Consider the following 21,403-nt stretch of genomic DNA (forward strand, 5'->3'; position numbering starts at 1 on the left):
AGATTATTCAGATTAAAATAGCATCTAAATACTACAGAGACCTCTCTCAACTAGCACTGATATACATAACACACACACACACACACACACACACACATAAAAAAAATCTTGTACATTGGGTTCTAATTCATCTTAACCTTGGCTCCCAGAAACTTGTTCAAACTGAATCGTATTCACAAATTGTCACCAAATACAAAAAAAAAGTTACTGCCTAAGTTTTTCAAGCTAAACAATAGCTGCATGTAGAGTAACAGGAAGTGCCTTCATCAGCTGGGTCTAGTGTAACAAAATAACAGACTGGGTGGCTTAAACAAGAATAATTGCAAACTGAGGAGAAAGAGTCAAATACAGGTAGTCTAAAATTCTCATTTTGCAACACTGATGAAATTGAGGGAGAGGGTGGTGAGACCTTAAAGACCACTGTCACATTATAGCCTTGCGATTGCTGTTATTGTGCTACCACAGAGGCTATGCATGGGGGTTATGTTGATAATGATTTAAGGACGTTCAGACCTGATGACTGTAATCCCAATTGAAATCACAATCTCATTTCTTAATAGAAATGTTCAATGTAGGTTAATGTGGTTTACTCATTAGCCATTCTCACCCCTGAGTTATTACCAGGCTTCTGAGAAAAACCATTCATCAAGATAATTATGCTTTGCAGTTTAGTGCAGAATTAAAACCAACTATCTGATTTTTTTAGGAAAAAAATAAGTTTTTCACTTTCAAGAACATTGACATAGTTATATATAGGGACTTGGACTCTAGTGTAATTAAAAAAATCAGATAGTATTTGTTTCAAATATTTAAAAACTTAGTGAAGCCTTTGTTGAAAGAGCAAGCTATTTCTCCTCTAGAAAACAGCAGAAAAAAAAATTCAGAGGAAAAAATACATATTTTAAGTGAAGATGAGGAATCTCAATTAGAACACAAAATTTACCAAAAATCATTTAATACATGGGCTCTTGAAGTATTAACCTTGCTTTGCATGATGTCTTGGCACTTCCAGGGCTCCTCTTGATGTGAGTGTACAGCACCAATGGTGGGAATGGCATGCATGACATCAGGTATGTCCCTTTATTTTCTTTTTGTGTCAGTTGGATTTTTGTTGCTGTGATCAAGATACCTGGGAACGATTTAGAGAAAACAGGTTATTTTGGCTCATGGTTCAGAGGTTCGGTCCATGGTCAATGGGCTAAACTGCTCTGATCCCAAGGTGAGGGGAACATCAGAATGGAAGGAGGTGGTGGAGAATCTGTGCACACGAAGTCAGGAAGCAGAGGGAGAGAGGGAAAAGGACCACTGGGAAGATGCAGCCTCCCAGGGCATGTCCCAAGGACCCACCTCCTGCAGTCACAGTTACCATCCGCCTGCAGTTACCATCCAGTGAGTCCATTCAAACTACGATGGAACAATTAGGTTACAGCCCATATAATCTAATGATTTCACCTCCAAATATTCCTGCACTAACACAGGAACATTGCGGGGATTAACATCTTAGATCCAAACCATAATTCTCTTTATCTACCCCCATCCTTCCCTCTTTCTTTCCTTTCTTTCTCTCTTTTTCTTTTTCTCTTTATCTTCCTTTCTTTTCCCCTTTCTTTCCTTTGTCTTTCTCCCTCTCTCCCTCCCTCTCTCTCTTTCTCTTGCTTGCTTTCCATGCCAGAAATTGAACTGCAGCCTCAGACATCCCACGTCCCTGCTGTACATCTGAATTTTCTAATTTGTAACCTATGAAAATATTTATTTATCCTGAAAGGGTTTTTTTGGCATCATGAAAAATAAAAATATGATACTTTATTAGAAAGTATCTGAAATAAATTGTATCTCTTTCTATAATTAACTTCAGATAATGCTTTTGAATCTCCCCATTTGACATTGAAGTCCTTCATGAATTTATTTAGCCAACAAATAGCTCTTGATCATTGTCTATATTCCCGGGAGCTCTAGCGTCACTGACTTGGCTCTCCTGTCTTACCTCCCAACACACTGGTCATTGTAACCAAGGCTTTCATATTCCTGTATTTAGGTCTTAACAAAAAGAAAGAGGATGCTCTTTTTTTAAGAGAGAAAGAGAGAGAAAAGAGAGACAGAGAGATAGAGAAAGAGAGAGAAAAAAAATTTTTAATATTTTATTTTTCAGTTTTTGGTGGACACAACACCTTTATTTTATTTTTTTTAATGTAGTGCTGAGGATCAAACCCATCACCCCGCATATGCCAGGCAAGCGTGTTACCATCTGAGCCACATCCCCAGCCCAAGGATGCTGTTTTATTTGAATTCTCCTGTCATTTTTATATTAAATGGATGATGTATTCTAGAAACCTTGAATGCTTGTCCATGTTGATCTCTTCTCTGAGATGGCCTGTCTCCACACACATTGTATCTCTTACATATTTGTGAAGTCATTTTATGCCAGTTGCAATCTCTAAAGCAGATAAAGACCAGCTAGAAATGTCTTTTTTATTCCCAGGCTAGATTTCTTGTTATTGCTTTTGTTGTTTTTGCTGTTGTTGTTGTGGTTGTTGTTGAGGTTGTTATGTGGTATGCAGAATCCAACCCAGGGCTTTGTGAACACAGAGCAAGTGCTTTAGCAGAGAACTACATCCCCAGACCCTGTAAATCTTCCTAGCAGTGAGGAATCCATACCTCTGTTCTCAGAACAGTGATTAGGGTAGAACTACATATGTAGTACACATAGAAGCCCGGAGGATGGTCTGAAGGTAGACCTAAAAAATTATCTATACACTGTTTCCTTGTCTTTTAGTCATTCAGGGTTCCATATCGTCCCAAAGAAGATATAACTCCCCTGACAAAAGAGCCCATATCACAATCTTTACACATCAAAAATACCTGGAAGATGGCTAAATTGGCTCTGCTTAAATACATTTTGCAACCCTTTTATAAACCTAAATTTCTTTGTGTTTTAGAATGAATACCTATAAATAAATCAAAAGAATAATGTTTATAACAATAGGGCACAGCATGTTTAAATTCTACGTATTTATTAGATGACCTTATTTCCAATTATTTATTTACATTTTAGTAGCTTTCATGGGATCTTCTTCTTATCATGAAACATGATATTAAAATATAATCATATGTTATAAAATATATTAGGCCTGTAAATGAAGAATGTTAAGATTTTTCCAATTTCTGCTGGACTATACAAATAGTATTTGATATTTAAAACTATGTTTACCTGAGATTTTTCTGTTGTATTATTATCACTTTGAAACAATTTGAACACTGGCTTTCTTATTTATGATCTGCACTAATGTGTCTGGGTATGTCTTTGAGCCTCAGTTTGTTAATATTTGTAACGGATTCTGCATTAGTATGTTCCTCCAAGGATTTTTTTATTGATTAATAACACATAAAGTGTTTTGAACCTGCTTGGTTTATGATAAGCAATATGCATATGACTATTAAATAATTGGACATCCACAGGTGACAGGGAGGCATTGGTTAGAACTGAGGTGCTGGGAATTTCAACAATGTTTTTTTAAGTTGACCTCTTGCAACTAGGGATCACAATAGAAGTACTATAAACCACTAAATAGGTCTTCCCCAACTGACAAATGCCACATTTTCCAAAATTTCATTCAGTGATCCTTCAGTAGGAATCAAGAACACAGAAAATTGATGTAATGTAGATTGGTTCTAGAAAGTCTACTATTTATTTAACCACAGAAAATATGTTACAAAGAGCCAAGTAAAATTTTGAAAATTTACTTAGTATCATACATGCATGAACGAAAGACAAACAACACCCCCCCAAAAAAAAAAGATTAAGTAAAATATGTCCCGCTATTGTTTAATCCATTTCATTAATCCCAGATATAATTTAAAGCTAGATAAATTCACCTCACATATCTTCCTTTGCTCTCTAAATATTGTTCCTTACCTTTCAGGTTCCCGGGGTAGCTGAAGTTTTTTATAAAACCTGAAACATTCCATTGCACTTTTCAAAGCCTGTGTTACAATTAAAGAGCATTTCTTTCTTTTAAAGTTATTCATTCCTTTCAAACTGGCATAATCAAAAAGGTGTCACTTTCTTTGCGTCCAGAGAAGTACAGTTTTTGAGTGCTCATCCTACTGAAGGCTGTTGACTTTTGAAAGTGAAAACAGGATAATCAAATGCCTTTCTCCATGGGGGGCTGGGAGTGGGGGGGATTGACACACAGTCCATAGCTAAAACCCTCACTCTTTGTCCAATAACAATTGATGTCTTTTAACTATGACACGGTAGCTACCGTTTCAACCCTTTTTTCATGTTTTAATTTATTATAGTTAATTATACATGATAGTAGAATATATTTTGATAAATTTTACATATATGGAGTATAATTTCCCATTCTTCTGGTTGTATATGATGTAGAATCACATTGGTTGTGAACTCATGTTTGCACATAGGATAGTGATGTCTATTTCATACTACTACCTTTCCTATTCCCATTCCCCTTCCCTTCCCTTCATTTCCTTTTGTCTAATCCAAAGTACTTTTAGTCTTCCCTAACACAACTCCTCTTATTGTGAAATTAGCATTGACATATCAGAAAAAAGACTTTGATTTTTTTGGGACTGGCTTATCTCACTTAGGATGATATTCTCCAGTTCCACCCATTTACTTGCAAATGTCATCATTGTATTATTACTTTTTTGTGGCTGATTAATATTCCATTCCATTTGCATGTTGAAGGGCATCTAGGTTGTTTCCTTAGTTTATCTCTTGTGATTTGAGCTGCTATAAACATTGATGTGACTGCATCACCATAATAATGATGATTTAAAGTTGTTTGGGTATAAACTGATGAGTGGGATAACTGAGTCAAATTGTGGTTTCATTCAAACTTTTCTGAGGAATCGTCATACTACTTTCCAGAGTGGTTGCACCAATTTGCAGTCCCGCCAGCAATGCATGAATGAACATTTTTTCCTACGTCCTCACCAACATCGATTGTTGCTTGCATTCTTGATAAATGATTTGCATTTCTCTAATTGCTAGAGATGTTGAATATGCTTTCATATTTTGTTGACCAATCATATTTCTTATTGGGTGAAGTACCTGTTCAGTTCCTTGGCCCATTTATTGAATTTTTTTTTTGGTGTTAAATTTTCTGCGTTTTTATATATCCTGGAAATCAATGCTATATCTGAGGTACAGGTGGCAAAGACTTTCTCCCATTTTGTAGACTCCCTCTTCACTTTATTGTTTCCTTTGCTGTTAAGAGGCTTTTTAGTTTAACTCCATCACATTTATTAAGTCATGATGGAAATTTCTTGCAGAAAGGACTCTACCAAGGTGCCAGAGACCCTAAGGTGAAAGAGGTTCAGGATACTCTTGGGGGCAGAAGGTAGATTGTCTTTCTGTGTTCATCAACAGGTCACTGTATCGAAGCATTCAATAGCCTGGACTTCTTTTGTTAGGCTTGGCAGGAAAATCCAGAAAGAAGTTAGAATTTTTGTCCCAAACATTTGGTTAAAACTCTTTCTTAAAAGAATCAGTTGCTTTTTTGATATGGCAGTTAATTTTGCTAAAAGTAATTGCTGAATCATCCTTCTGTGATTTGGTTTGACTCAACATCTTACTGTACAAGCCCATGTTTGAGGAATGAAAATCATCAGATTTCATAGGTACTGCCCTGAGGTATATTGTGGAATTATATATAGAGACAACCCTTAACTTCTCTTTTATTGTGAAATATCTTCAATTTATTAAATTAATTGATGAGGTGTAGAAATAATTTGGCTGAGGTTTTATGCTATAAATTTAGCTGTTAAAATATCTTGTTGAAAAAATGTTTATAAATCATTAACTACAATATTAATGTATAAAATTGCGTGCTTTTTTGATTGACTTTACAAGTGCAATGTTATCATTCTATTATTTCATTTTCCTTAGCTTATCAAATTGTAGCTAAATGCATTAAATTCTAGCAACCATTATATCATTAATCAAAATGCAAAATATGTTAAAATATGGTATAAATCTTTATGGAGCTAAAGTACAGATACTAAGGCACAGATCAAAAATATTTTCCCCAATTTAACAATGTCCAACTTTCTTTGAATTAATAATAAAACAACATTTTTAGGGCACATTTTCAAAACAAGAAAGGAAATTATCCAATACAAATTTCCATTCTTTCTTTGAAAAAAAAAAATGGCATTAGTTTTGTCTAAAGCTTGTTAATAGTTTTTACAGAGAAAACATGTACTTTTTGTTTAGTTTTTACAATTATATTTTCCAAGATTTCAATGTGGCCTTATTTTTTTTGTTACAGCAAAGAGAAGATATTAAATGCAAAATATTGTATTTAAATGCAAATGTTAGAATTGAATGTAACAGAAGGCCATAATTTGCCATGGGATCCTATGAATACTCATTAAACTGAAGAAGTGCTAGTTTATTATTTATGAATTCATTTTAAGAGTTGGTACAAATGGGAATATTCAGGTAGTTCACTGTCAGAAATATGTATTTGTATGAATGTACACATATTACGTATGTAATATATATGTATATACATATATATAACACATATATCTACTTATTGTCAAAGTATAGACAAAATAGCTTTACAGAAATGTAACAGTACACATAGTGAATATTTCAGCTTCATTTTCATATTCCAAGAAAAAAATTTATAGGTTAGAAAACTAAAAATAAGAAGATGGCATTTATATACTTTTTAATAAAATTCCTGAAACTAATATTAAATTTTATTTAAATCTTTCCAGAAAAGAGTCTTCAAAAGCCATTCCATCACACACTTAGGAAATTTCACTGACTCACAATTTGTCATGTCTTGATTTTTAGGGCCAACTCATCCCAGTCTTTTGCTCTCATAGTTGCTTGTTGAAAATCAAATATAATAACCTTGGACTCACCCTCTTTGCCTGACTTTCTTCTAGCCTCAGAGACCAAATCACTCATTTTCTTCTACATGGTTATGCTAAATCATTTTCAGACATCAAGGTGAAACTCGGGCTAGGAGGGTCATCATGAGATTGTGTGGGCAGGTAGGCAGCTTGGGCAAGTTTACCTCACATGAATATCTTCATTGCCTTGATCATAGTGATGAAAGCAGTTTTCTTAGGGTTCTGGGTTTCAGTTGTGATCCAGCTTCCCAAGGTTACAGAGACCTGAAATATTCATCAATCCAAGGGTGTTGTGCACAAAAACAGGCTGCACCTGGGATATGAATTAATCCAGTCTTTTTAAATTATCAGATATCTTTATATTGTTGTTATTTTCTTCTCTAACAATTAAATTCAAGTCACTGAGGTGTACAAACATGTAGACATATGTTCTTACAGATTCTTGATAAGATCAAATTTAAAAATTTGCAGCATGCTATACAAACACAGTGAAGCAAAAATAAGCATACTTTTCCACATGTGAAAATATTTGACCCACGTCTCTCTCTTCTCAGTCTATACCCAAGGACTTAAAAACAGCATACTAGAGAGACACAGCCACATCGATGTTTATAGCAGCACAACTCACAATAGATAAACTGTGGAACCAACCTAGATACCCTTCAATAGATGAATGGATAAAAATAAATGTGGGTTATATACACAATGGAATATTACTCAGCAATAAAAGAGAATAAAATCATAGAGTTTGCAGGCAAATGGATGGAGTTAGAGAAGACAATGCTAAGTGATGTTAGCCAATCCCAAAATACCAAATGCCAAATGTTTTCTTTGATATAAGTAAGCTTATTCATAGTGGGACTGAGAGAGGGAGCATGAAAGGAATAAACAAACTCTAGATAGGGCAGAGGGGCTAGAGGGAAAGGAAGGGGCCTGGGGTTATTAAAAATGGTGGAATGTGATGATCATTATTATCCAAAGTACAGGTATGAAGACACAAATTGGTGTGAATATACATTGTATACAACCAGAGATATGAAAAATTGTGCTCTATATGTGTAATAAGAAGAGTAATGTATTCCGCTGTCATATATAAATTAAAAAATTTAAAAAGTAAATATCAAAGGACAACAATAACCAAAGAAGTAGAACATAGAATGTACTAGAAGCTTCTTATTATTTCTGTGCATTGGCTACTGCTCCACAAAGAGCTCTACCCTAATCTCTCATTCTGTTTTTTACTTTTGCTACTTTTCCAAATTCTTATATGTGAATTGTACAGAGCACGTTCTTCAGTTTCTAGATTTTGTTTCTTAAGATTTTTAATGAATTTTATTTATGTTACCACATGCAGAAAGCATTTGCTTATCCTCCTTATAGATTGATGCTCTGTTAAGTAAATATTCCACATCATAGTCAACCTATAAAAGTGTTCATATAACTAGATAAAATTGTTAAAAAGTAATAATTGCTTCTAATTTTGGCAGCTACAATTAGAACTCCTTGAGCATAAATATGATTTTTCATTGAATATGTACATAGAAGCGCTGCGACTTGGGATATACATGTGTTGGATTTACTAACTTTTGACAATAGGGCTTTTTCTCACATAGCTGAATCTATTTGCTCTCCTATGTGCAGAGTCCCTGAGTTCTTGTGCAACATTCAAATAAAGACTTGGTTTTGTCTATACCATTTTAGCCATGCTACTGTATTTGCATCAGTATCCCATTGTGACATTCATATGCTTTTCTTTATTGTAAAGAATTACTTCTGGATAAATATACTCATAATTTTGCATTATCTCTATTGGTTAATTGTCTTTCCACTATTATATTAGGTTGCTCTTATTTTTTATTTATTAGTTTATGCAAAGTTAAACTATATTTTAGGTATGAATTATTTAGGTACTTAGCATGTTGCAAATGGCTGTTCTGATTCTATTGCTCACAATTCTTTCCTTATTAATTTTGTCTTCTGGTGAACTTTCCACAAACTTTGAGAAAATCTTAAAAATTAAATGTAATAGATAATATTAACATGGTCTTTCATTTTTGACTAAAATTTAGGAAAAATATTGCACTAATATCTCAGCCTATTCACATAGTCAAAAGCATGCTGTTTTTCCTTCTATAAGATTTACAGTTTTGTCTTTTACATTAAAAAATTATTTAATTTTGTACTAAGCAATTTTTGTATATCATATGTTTGGCATTGAAATTCATTTTCCCATATAAAATTTTACTGATATAGAACCAATTTTGGAAAATAGGACCTTTCTGTGTTTGTTTCCATTTTTGTGTCCTGAATCAAGTCTCCACAAACCTGTACACCAGGATCTAAGATATCTATTCTTTACCATTTGTCCATATATGTATCCAGTACCACACTGTATTCATTACTATAGCTTTAACCATGAGTTATCTATATATAATTTTTGATATCTAGAGAGGTTGCATTGCAGTAATAAAACATGTATTTTGTGGTTTTAATTTGACTGAGGGTCACATTTTTATGTTTTTTATTTCTCCATATGTACTTTATTTTTAATATTTTAGTGCATAGTGGAAATTGTGGATGATACATTATAAACTGTTTTTTATTATGTTGCTCTGAAGTTTATCTTGGGTTTTGCCTTGGAGGGCAATTAAACTACCAGCAATTATTGTACATTTTGTGAAATTTTTGGTTTCGGATTTTTCAAAGTAAGTCTCTTTCCTTTTGAAGTTTTATCTTAGGCATATACCTTGGGTTCACTTGTGGCCCATATACCTATGTTCTGCCTCTTCTAGGCATTCAATTGAAAATTTATGAAGCCCCTCTTACTGGGCAGGATTAAATCCCAGAATATTTTTCTAATTTCTAGAAAGTTGCTTAAATCTTTTTAATTATAATTTTTAGTCTAATATTTGTTGTTTTACCTCTGATCTTCTTTGGAAAAATTGAGTTTAGACATCAGGCAATTTTATCAGATACTAGAATGAATATTTTGAGAATTTGTCTATGTTGCTTTCTCCTTTTTCCGGTGTTTCTTCTCTCAACTTTATTATTATTTTTTTTTTATGGAAGCTCTAACAATTCATGCAATTGCTGATCCTTGAAGCCAACAAATTTGCAACTTTGGGCTGCAATATGCTTATAAGTGTATGACTCTGTAGAGCTTTCTTCCTCTGGAACTTCTGCTGTCTTTGTCATGGCCCGATTTTCATACTCTCTTATTATTAGTATATGCCAATCACAGTCTGTAGCTGGTTCGTGTTTCCTGTTGTTTAGTCAGTTTAGATTCTTTACCTACACTTCAAATAAGCTTTCTTGGAGATAAGAATGATGTTAAGAATTATTTTTCTAACTCAGAGAGCAGTCCAGTTTCCTTTCCAAATTGTTACAAATATCCACTGTTATCTACAGTGACCATGCAGTCTGAACATGGGTGTTCATCCTGACTCAAACACTCATCATACCACACCTCTTTCAAATTCTTATTTCGTGAGTATGTACAGAATTTTGGTCCCTTAGCAAAACTGAATAGAGAACACACACTTGTTTATATATGGTTTAATGCTTCAATTAGTGGTATAATAATTTGAGCTGGACTTAACACTTTTCCTCAAGAATACTCTTTAGCCTTCTCATACTGATATTATCCATACTCCCTCTTCCCTTTATTGTAAGTAATCCTTGCTTTCCTGCTTCTCTAAATAAAGCTCTGCTCATGCCTCAAAAAAAAAAAAAAAAAACCAAACAAACAAGCAACAAAAAAAACACAAAACTTTGGAGCTTTCATAATTATTAACATGCACATTTCCTAAATACTAAAACCAAGGAGAAATATGCTATACCGAAGGCATGCATTTTCACTGAAAAAAAAATAGATTTAGATTGTATAAGTATGTTTTGAATATGCAATGATACCAACAAAAATATGGCAAAATCAAAATTGGAATATTGTCATAAATGTAAATTCCTGGATGGGATTCATAGTAGGAAGAGCAAAATGAAATTGTTGAAGATGATAAAATAATCAATCTTGATGCAAATTTGAAGAAACATGAATGAATTCATTAGAAAGGAAGTGAAAGCCATCTCTTTCTCAGTTGAATATTGAAGTAATTAATTTGTCTTCCTTTGATAAAGTGCATTTCCAGAATGGAGTCTAGTTAGTAAAGGGTGCAGCTTCTGCAGCTCTTTTTGCTCCTGAGATGCCACCAGGGCAGCAAATGGAAGAATTCCGGTGCTGTCCAGTGACTGAAGGCTCCACAATGAAGTCTACAGTTTGGTCAATCTAATCTCTGGTGAGCAGCTGCTTTTATGATCTTAGACTTGTCACTTCTGTCTGTTTTATCTTTTATCTTCTCACGGAGCTATTCACAATTCTAATCACATGTGCCTATGTCATTGCAGCACCAGAAGATTAATTGCTAAATGTCTCCCTGGAGCTCAGGAGGAAAAGGACATTAATAAAAAAAAAAGAGCTGCCAAAAGTGTTGCACTGTCACATTTTTTTAATATCAGAATATCTAGTAGGCTCTTCCACACATTTTCATTTGTCAAAGTCTTGCTCATCTTCCAAGGCTAGCTTAAATTTCACCCTCCTTTGTGAGGATTTTCTTCATATTCAGTCAGAATATATCAAAAGTAAAATCTCCTCAAAGCGCCCTAAAATTTAGTTTTCACTTTGGATCCAAAATTGTTCACAGTCCTTTTATACCATGAAAACACTTTGTTTCTATTTGAAATACTCTCTTAGGGTTCCCAGTTAGGTAAATAAGACATTTTAAAACATTCTTAGTTAAGTTTAGGGAAATTTTAGCTCCATTTGTTCTTTTGTGAATCCCATAGACCAAAAAAAGTGAAAGCATCGATTGCTATAGTATCATCAACCCTGTGTCCTTCATCTACCTGCACTCTAAGATCAAACTAAGAAAAAAGTGAGGGTGAGAAAAACATCTGGCCAAAGAACAAAGAAAGAATTGCAAGGATTGAATAAGAACTTCCTTCATTGTGACTCATGTGGCAGAGGTGACCTTTGGCAGACATTTCCTTAGGAGTGAAGGTATTCTAAAGCTCCTCTTTGTTTGGTTTTGTTTTCTTAGTTGTAGTTGGACACAATACCTTTATTATATTTATTTATTTTTATGTGGTGCTGAGGATGGAGCCCAACACCTTGCACGTGTTAGGTGAAAGTTGTAGTGCTAAGCCACAACCCCAGCCCCCCACACTTTGCTTATTACACCTTTTAACAAGGTTGTGTTGGGTAATGTTATGGTTTGGATGTGAAGTGTCCCCCAAAAGCTCCTATGTGAGACAATGCTAGAAGGTTCAGAGGAGAAATGATCTGGCTCTAAGAGTCTTAACCCAATCAGTGATTTAATCCCCTGATAAGGATTAATGAGTGGTAGCTGAATTGGTGAGGTGTGGTTGGAGGAGGTGGGAATTGGACAGTGGCTTTAGGGTATATCTTTGTATCTGGCTAGTGGGCTCGCTCTCTCTCTCTCTCTCTCTCTCTCTCTCTCTCTCTCTCTCCTATCTGATCGTCATGTGAACCACTTCCCTATACCACACTCTTCTGCTATGACATCCTGCCTAACCTCAACCCGGAGGAATGGAGTAGGCCCTCTATGGACTAAGACCTCTGACACTGTGGCCGCCTAAATAAATCTTTCCTCCTCTACAGTTGTTCTGGTTGGGTCCTTTAGTAACAGGAGTGAAAAAGCTAACTAAAGCAGGTAACAATAATAAAAATAATGGTTAAAACTGGACTCGTAAAGTATTGGAATGAGTACATATGAAGGACCACTAGCAGTCATAAGCAGTGTCTATTCTGCTCCTTTGTGCAAAGATGCTCTATTAGAAAGTATATATTATTCTTAATGTTAATTTACTGCCCTGCCAAATCTCTAATATGGACTATGAGCATCTTCTTTTTCTCCAAATAAGTCTTTTCCAAAGCTACCTATTTTTTTTTCCATTTTCAGGGAGCTTACTTGATATGCAAAGATTTTAGAAAATTTTGGAAGGGGAATAGAATTATTTTATGATAGTATACAACTCATCCATCAGTCCTTCAGAATAAGAAGGGTATAACATACATAAGTAGCTTCATAAAGTGCATTTTTTAAAATATCAGCTTTTCCATGACTAATTATTTATTCAAACACCAAATTCCCACATTACAAGTGAAATTAAACTAATAATTTTGTTTGAATAAAAATAGAAACCCAAAGGCAGTAATAGGACATAGACAAAACATTAAACATTCATAGCACTCTGATAAGGAATTATGAATGTCAATGAAGAATTAAAGATAATATTCAGAAGGAAGACATGCCAAATTATTTATTTATCAGTACTGGGGATTGAACCCAGGGGGATTTAACTGTTAAGCCACATTCCCAGCCCTTTTTATTTTTTATTTTGAGACAGGGTCTCACAAAGTTGTTTAGAGTATCACTAAATTGCTAAAGTTGTCTTTGAGCTTGCAATCTTCCTGTCTTAGCCTCCCAAGAAGCTAGGATTATAGGCATGCACCACCATACCTAGTAATACTTTAATATAAATTATTGGAACAAAGTTTCCTGCCTTATGGAGAAATATTCTGATGTACTATGATGTGCTAACCTAGTCTGATTTACTTTAATTAATAAATCAGTATGCATGTGTATGTGTGGTTATGTATTCTTTTTGGATCTACATGATAGTAGCATATATTATATTATACATACATGGAGTATAACTTATTCTATTTAGGATCCCATTCTTGTTGAATATGATGTCTATTTACCCTAGTCATATATTTATATATAAACATAGGAATGTTATGTCTAATTCATTCTACTAAGACATTTTCTTAGAGCCATTTTATGTTCAAAGAAGAAAAGAAAGGTACAGCTATTTCCTATATATCCCTTGCTTCACACATGTGTAAGCTCTCTTATTAGCAATATCCCCTGCCAGAGTGATACATTTGTTACAACCAATGAATGTGCATTGAAAATTCAAGATCACCCAGACTCCAATTTACATTATGGTTCATTCTTTATGTTCTAGGTTCTATTAGCGTGTAATGACATTTATCAACTATTTTAATGTTATATATTTTTACTGCCCTAAAAATCTGTGTTCTGTGTCTTCATTTGTCTTCTACTCAAAGTCTCAGACCACCACTAATCATTTTTACTGTCTCATAGCTTTGTCTTTTATGAAATGTCACATGTTTGGAATCATACAGTACACTACATTCTCAGGTTGTCTTTCACCTAATAATATGCACTTAAGGTTTTCATGTCTTTTCCTGGCTTGATAGCTCATTCTTTTGTAGTGCTGAATGATGTCTATGATATCTTGTAGTCTAGATGAACCTCATTTTCTATCCATTTACATACGGAAGGACATCTGTTTCTTCCAAATCTTGGCAATTATGAAAGAAGTGCAGGTATTTGTGTGGCAATGAGGTTAAAACACTCTTGAGTAAATACTAAGGAGTGTGCTTGCTGGGTTGAATAGTGAAGGTGTGTTTCATTTTGTAAGAAACTGCCAGCCCTCCAAAGTGGCTCTGACTTTGTGTGTTCCACAGGCAATGAACACAAGTTCTTGTTGTCTCAGGTCCTCATCAGCATCCCTCTTGTTGGGGTTCTATATATTTTGACATTTTGATGAATGTGTAGTAGGCTCTGAGATTTGAATTTGCAATTTCTTGATGAATCATGATGTGGAGCATCTGTGTATCTTGTTTGGTGAAATATTCTTTCAGGTCTTTGGTTCTTTTCCTCATTAAATTGATATCTTATTGAGGAGTTTTAAGAGTTCATTGTGTATTTGGAATACAGTCCTTCATTAGATGTGTGCTTTGCTGATATTTTGTCCCAGTTTCTGACTTGTATTCTCATTCTGTTGACATTAACTTTACAGAACAGTAGTTTCATATTTTAACGAAGATGAGTTTGTCAGTTATTGTGGTGGATTGATCATGTCTTTGTGTCTTTGGTTTTTTACTTGATATTCATCACTATATCCAAGCTTTTAGTAAATATCTGCACATGGTTTTGGAGAGTTGAATGATCTTCTATGATACATTCCTAGGGGGAACTGGGATTCCTGGTAAATAATTTTGATTACTACATCCTTTCCCATATTTAAATGTTTAAGAAATATTTGGAGAGGTTTAATGATTTTCTAAATCTTGTCTCACTAATGAATGAGAGATAAAAATCACCTAGCCCATCAAATTAGACTTTAATGGTTTCCTTAGGTGAGGAAGAACACAAATAAAACAGTATAGAAAGTGTAAACTGACACCAACTTTGAGAAAATGAGCCAATTAAATAATTGGCCTATGATGGATTTTACTCCCTACTAATATTTGTGGTTATTTGGGAGCTTTGTTTTTTCTTAGCCTTTTCAGAAAGTGCCAGAAGAAAATATCTTGAAAAATAATCTACTAGTTATTGTTGCCTATTGTTATTAGAGGGCATGAGTATTATAATTATCAACAAAACTCTAGGGCATTCTAATGTAAGAATGCCTCAAACCAACTACACACACTTTATACATACATACAAATTGATTTTTTTTTCCTCAATTAGTTTACCTGGACTTTTGAGTGACATTTAATTTTACTTTCAAGTTAAATACAGAATTGATTCATAATAAACATAATCACATTTTCTAATTTAATTATGTTATTTATGTATAGCAACAGCAGTTAAAGAAAATGTAGTAACCAGGGGCTTGGTAATTATGGGGCATTAATTTGGGGATCTTACAAATAACACACCTCGGGGAATATCTGAACCCATATTAAAGTTTCAGAAAGTCAATAATATAGTATAATTTATTTCCTTATATTGCCACTGGACTGAGTTTTGCCTGATTGCTCACAGACTGGTTCCCTCTTAACCAACTCTTTCCCACTCTTTTGGTAGGCAATGGAATGCACTGGGGCCAACTGAGGATGAAGGATGAGAGAAACACGCATCTTCTTCTCTGCTCCAGGAAGCAAGTTTGGAAGTAGCCAAGTCATATCTGCAGCTCTCATTTCCATCAGAAGCCTTGGATGCAGGCCCAGGACAACTCACCTCCCCCTAGAGGTGGCAACAGCTTCCTGTTATTGCTTACACTGGTTGCCACTGGATGTCTGCTGTCACCTTTTCCATGTTTTCACTCCTCAATACTCTTCTGTTCTATTCTATTATTCAACACATCTTCTATTTTTTTTCTGACTGGACTCTACCTGATACTTTGATTTACTAATTCAAGATTTTTTTAAATATAACATCATTGTATTTGCACGGTACCAACAAAGCCAGATGGGGTTGGAGTTTTCATAGTACAGACAGAAAAAAATAATAATATTCCATTTATTTGACACAAATTTAGCAATTTAAATTCCCAACTAAAATTATCAACCTAAAGCAAGCATAAATGTGTCTGAGCTCTTACAAGTTGAAATTATTTTCTTTGCTTTGTTCTGCAAGAATCATCTATGTTCACTCCAGTTTGCCTTGTGTTTTAAAATGAGATTTGGCTAGCTTTTTTGCAGTACTTCATCTGTAACAGAGTATTGAATTCAATGTCTGCAGGACATCAGTAAAACTATATGTATTGAATATGTGGGAAAAAGATTATCTTCTAGCACATCAATGCAATCTGGTTTATTTTATTAAAGAAGAACAATCACATACCAATGAATTCTGAGATTCTTGTTCCTTTCAAGGTTTCACAACAGATAACCATAGAAAAAAAGAACTCTCACTCTCACCTAAGCCTGAAGGAGAGGCTTAACTTCAGGTACTTACTTTAATCAATTAGATAGAAAGAAATGCAAAGATCCCCAAAATATAATATAAAATGTTTTCATGCTTTAGTAATAAACTTAAATAAAATCACATCAAATATGCTTTTATTAGACAAAATGAATTAAAACCTTGAGATATCATTACTTACATATAGTTGGAAGACCTCAAAAACCTTCAACAAGGTATATTCAGTGGCAAAGCATTCCTGGGTTCATATATTCATATACTTGAATATATGAATAGAATCAGAATCACATTGAAAGGAAACTAAAGAGAAAAATAAAATAAGTGAATTCAAAACTAATTGAACCAGTTCAATAAATTAAATAATAACTGAAATCAACATTAGTTAGTTTAAAAATAAATTTGTAGAAATTATCTAGGACCCAGCACAAAAACATTAAGATTTTTTTTAAATTCAAGAACAATGAAAGTCAAAATGAGGAGAAAAACACACATCTAGTCACTATTCCTGAGAAAATAGAGAATAGGGAAGAGGAAGAGGCAAAGTTGGAGACATGACAGAATATTCCAGAAATAATTGGAAGTGCAAGAATAACAAGTAGGATAAATAAAGAGAATGCCTGGCCCGAGTATGTCAGAGTGAAAATAGAGATTATCAATGAGAAAACTCAGCTTTACAAAAAGAGCAAAGGCAGAGTATCTTGAAAGACAGGAGAATCGTCCTGCTGCTCACTTCTCCAACACAGGAACAAAACTCAGTGGACTGTGGGAAAAACTGTCTTAAATAGCTTACACTGTGGAAAATGAAAACAGAGCTTACAGATATGTCAACTGGAAGTATCACAGATGATAGCAGTGCAAAGATATTTTCAGGCAAAATGCTCAGATTTCACACCACAGCCACTCTTTAAAGCAAATATTTAAAATTTTTCTGAAAAGCAAAATTAAATTGATCTCACATGGAATTTCTGGAATGAAAAAAGGGAGAGGTGAACAGAAAAGGTGGCAAACATTGGCAAATCTGAATGAGCAGACTGGAAAACATAGGCAGGTACTGATCAGTTACAAGCCAAGAGGTTGTGGATGAACTTATGCTAGCATGAATAAGTAATTTTAATTAGCAAAAAGCATCATTAGGAATAAAAGAAATCAGTGCTTAAGTTAGTTTCAACTCAGGGCTGGGGTTATGGCTCAGCAGTAAAGAGCTCACCTAACACATGCGAGTTGCTGGGTTTGATCCTCAGCACCACGTAAAAATAAATAAATAAAATAAAGAAGGTATTGTGTCTAACTACAACTTAAAAAAAAATGAATGTTCCAACTCATCAGAAACAGAGTTAAGTTGATGTACCTAACTACATAGAAAGCAAATTTTTTCAGAAAAAACCACATTAATAAGATAGTAAAAAATTCACAATCACAGTGGGGGTTTTCGATAGACTTTTAAAAAATTTATTTATTTATTTGTTTTAATTAATTATGTATGACAGCAGAATGCACTTTGATTCAGAGCACCAAATGGAGCACAATTTCTTATGTCTTTGTTTGTACACAGAGTCACACCATATCCATACATGTACTTAGTGTAATGATGTCCATCTCTTTCCACCATCTTTCCTACCCCATGCCCCCTCCCTTCTCCTCCCTCTCCTTTGCCCTATCCAAAGTATTGGCTAGACTTTCTTAATAGTTGTAAAACAAATAAAACTGAAAATATCAGTAGGGTCACAAAGGATTTCAATAAACCAATACAAAAGTTAGATCAAGTGTTACAACCATAAAATATGAAGTTTGTGTGGGAATTGGGACACAAAACAACTCTCAAATATTTTCAAAGCAAAATGAAATGTTCTGTGATTATAATGAATTTGAGTTTAAAGTGAGAGAGATAGAGATCTAGAAAAATCATGTTTGGATAGTAGAAAAATAAGCCAATGATCAATAATTTTGGGATAAAGTAATGGAAACTAGGTGACTAGACATAAAAGACAAAATTCTGCTTGTCAAAACCAGCACCTTTAGAGATGCAGCTAAAGCAACATTTATATGTAAATTCATAGTTTGAAATAATTAAATTGGAAAAGAAAGGCTGAGCATTAATGAGTCAAGAACGTAACTTTAGATGTTATAAAAGAAAAGAAAGAGAATAAATCCAAATAAATTAGGATTATATAAATAATGTGAATCTGTGATGCCATGGCCTGTCCTAAGCAGTTTGTCCAGTTTAGTTCAATCAGGACTAGGGTTCTGTGAAGGCTGCCTCTATACTCTGTCCTGTTCACTTTTATTCTGTTCTCTCTTCATCAGTGGAGAAACAGAGAAAGATAGCAATGAGATAGAAAGCAATGTTAAAATAAGGTCAAATTCATCAGTAACTTTGCCAAGCACGTCAGGATTATAAACTGCTTGATAGGATTCAATACTTATGGTTGTCCAGTGTCCTCTTGAAAAGTGTGAGGGGGCGGGTGGCTAAATCTTGAAGAGCAATAAAATGTAAAAATTCAGATGTCAAACCATCTGGTAATCACAACTGTACAGGTGGGGTAATAATTACAGAACTTAATGTTTTGTTGATTAAAAGAGAGGATTAAAAGAGAGAGTTTCTGTTACATATCCGCCATGTTCATTCACTACTTTTAAATGGGCAGTACTGTGCTTGCCACAAATGGCTTATGGGATGGACCAAAACTCTTTGTAATTTGGCATTCTAATCCTAATCACTTCCTTTGATTTCTCTTTAATTTTTCCATTTTAAGATACTTCTTTTTTTTCCAAGTTGTAATGAAGTCATTAAATTTTCATCTAACAAATGAATTCATTGATAAAGGCAGAACTGATAAATCCTTAACCTTTTAGGGCCAGCATCTTGACTTCTTCATTTTCCTCATAGTGATGATCATATCAGAGTTCACATTCTTTAAAATCTAATTTAAAGAGTTCTAAAAGGTCTATGATTCTAATGAGCTCTACAACACCAGTCTACCTCATAGTGCTTTTGAGTTCTAATTACTTTTAGCCCCAGCAGACTCTTAACTTTGAATATAACTTACACCATTCACTGAAAGAGTTTGCCCAACTCTATTAATGCTTTTTCACATGTTTCTATGATTCTAAATGGAAATTACTCTCACAATTTGTCCAGTGTATAAATTAGCCCACATTGTCCTGGCTGCTAGTAAAACTCTCCAAGATTTGACCAGGAGTAAATTAGCATTTTTGATTAACATGCAAGAGGTTATTTTGTGCCATATATTTTTTAGGGTGACCCTTTATGTTGTTGCAATAGATATGATCTTTTTCTATAATAAGGGCTAGCATATCTGCATCAAAATTCACCCTTTTCTAGTATATTATTCTGTGATTTAAAATATGTGTATACAAGTTATACAATCACTACCACAGTCAAAATATTGAACAATAACACATTATCTAAATAGTGCTCTAGTTCTATTTGTAAAAATTTCTCTGGTAACATCTGACTTGTTTTGTGTCTGAATGAGTTTGTCTGAGAATTCAAATAAATTTAAGTACACCAGCTAGCTTTCAAATTTGACTTTGTTGCTAAATGCAATGCATTTGTGTTTTATCATTGTGTGTTTGTCAGAAGCTCATTTCTTATGACTGTCAAATGTTATTTTATTCGACAAATTAACCACAGTTGATAAATTTTCTAGTTCATATAACAGTCATCCCTTGTGTTTGTGGCAATGACAAATAAAGCTACTATAAAACACTATTCTTATCAATTACTATTCTCATATCAGCATTTGTGTTAACAGAATTAATTCTACTTGGGAAATGGTGAGTGTTTACTTAAATTTTTTTAAATGCAGTTTTATTTTGAAGCAGTTTTAGATTAATAGAAAAATTGAAAATAGTTACAGAGATTTCCCATATACTTGAACCTGTTTCCCATATTATTAGCATCTTAATTTAGTATTATACATTTGCACAATTAATGTATCAATATTCATATCATATTTTTAACTAAATCACATATTTTATTGAGATTTCTTCATTCCTTTTTAATATTTGTTTTAATTAGTTATACATGACTCATTTCTAATACTTTTCTTTTTAAGAGATCAATAAAAAGTACAAAAAATATACACACGTATGTGGTACTTGAATAAAAATCGTATACATTTACATGATGTTTTGATAATGTATATATTATATAATATTTATGATTAAACATTTCTGTATATTTCAACATTTTCCATTTCTTTATGATGAAAATATTCAAAACCTTTTTTCTAGTTTTTTGAAGCATATTTTCATTATATACAATCAGCCTGCTGTGCAATAGATTGTCAGAACATTTTATTTCTTTTAAACTCTAAGTTAATAGCCATTGGTCAACCTCTCCCCATCTGGCCTTCCTCCCATTCTCCCCAGCCCCTGAGAATCATTGCTCCACTGTCTCCATGAGATCATAATTTTAGATTCTCCATGAGTGAGATTATGTGATGTGCTTGTCTTTCTGTGCCTATCTGGCTTCATTCAACATAATTATCTCCAGTTCTAGCCACTCTGGCAAAAATGACACAGTTTCATTTCTGTGGATGAACAAAATTCCACTGGGTACATGTACCACAGTTTAGACTTTAGACTCTGATGGACACTTAGGTTGTTTCCATTTCTTGATTATTTTGACTAGTATTCCAATGAACATGGCAGGGTATGTGTCTCTCTGACATACTGATTTCATTTTCTTTGGATACATTCCCAGTAGTGAATTGCCCGATCACAAC

The 21,403-nt window shown here is 33.8% G+C and overlaps 1 long non-coding RNA gene across 1 annotated transcript; it reads left to right on the forward strand.

The window, feature by feature from the left end:
- Positions 1 to 267: 267 nt before the first annotated feature.
- LOC114083038 (uncharacterized) lies at positions 268 to 16,574 on the forward strand. The gene is made up of 3 exons (XR_011704958.1): positions 268 to 351; positions 1,013 to 1,070; positions 15,813 to 16,574. It is a non-coding gene; the product is annotated as an uncharacterized lncRNA (long non-coding RNA).
- Positions 16,575 to 21,403: the final 4,829 nt, after the last annotated feature.

This window comes from Marmota flaviventris, chromosome 17 (assembly GCF_047511675.1).
Source record: "Marmota flaviventris isolate mMarFla1 chromosome 17, mMarFla1.hap1, whole genome shotgun sequence".
Classification (NCBI taxonomy): Eukaryota; Metazoa; Chordata; class Mammalia; order Rodentia; family Sciuridae; genus Marmota; species Marmota flaviventris.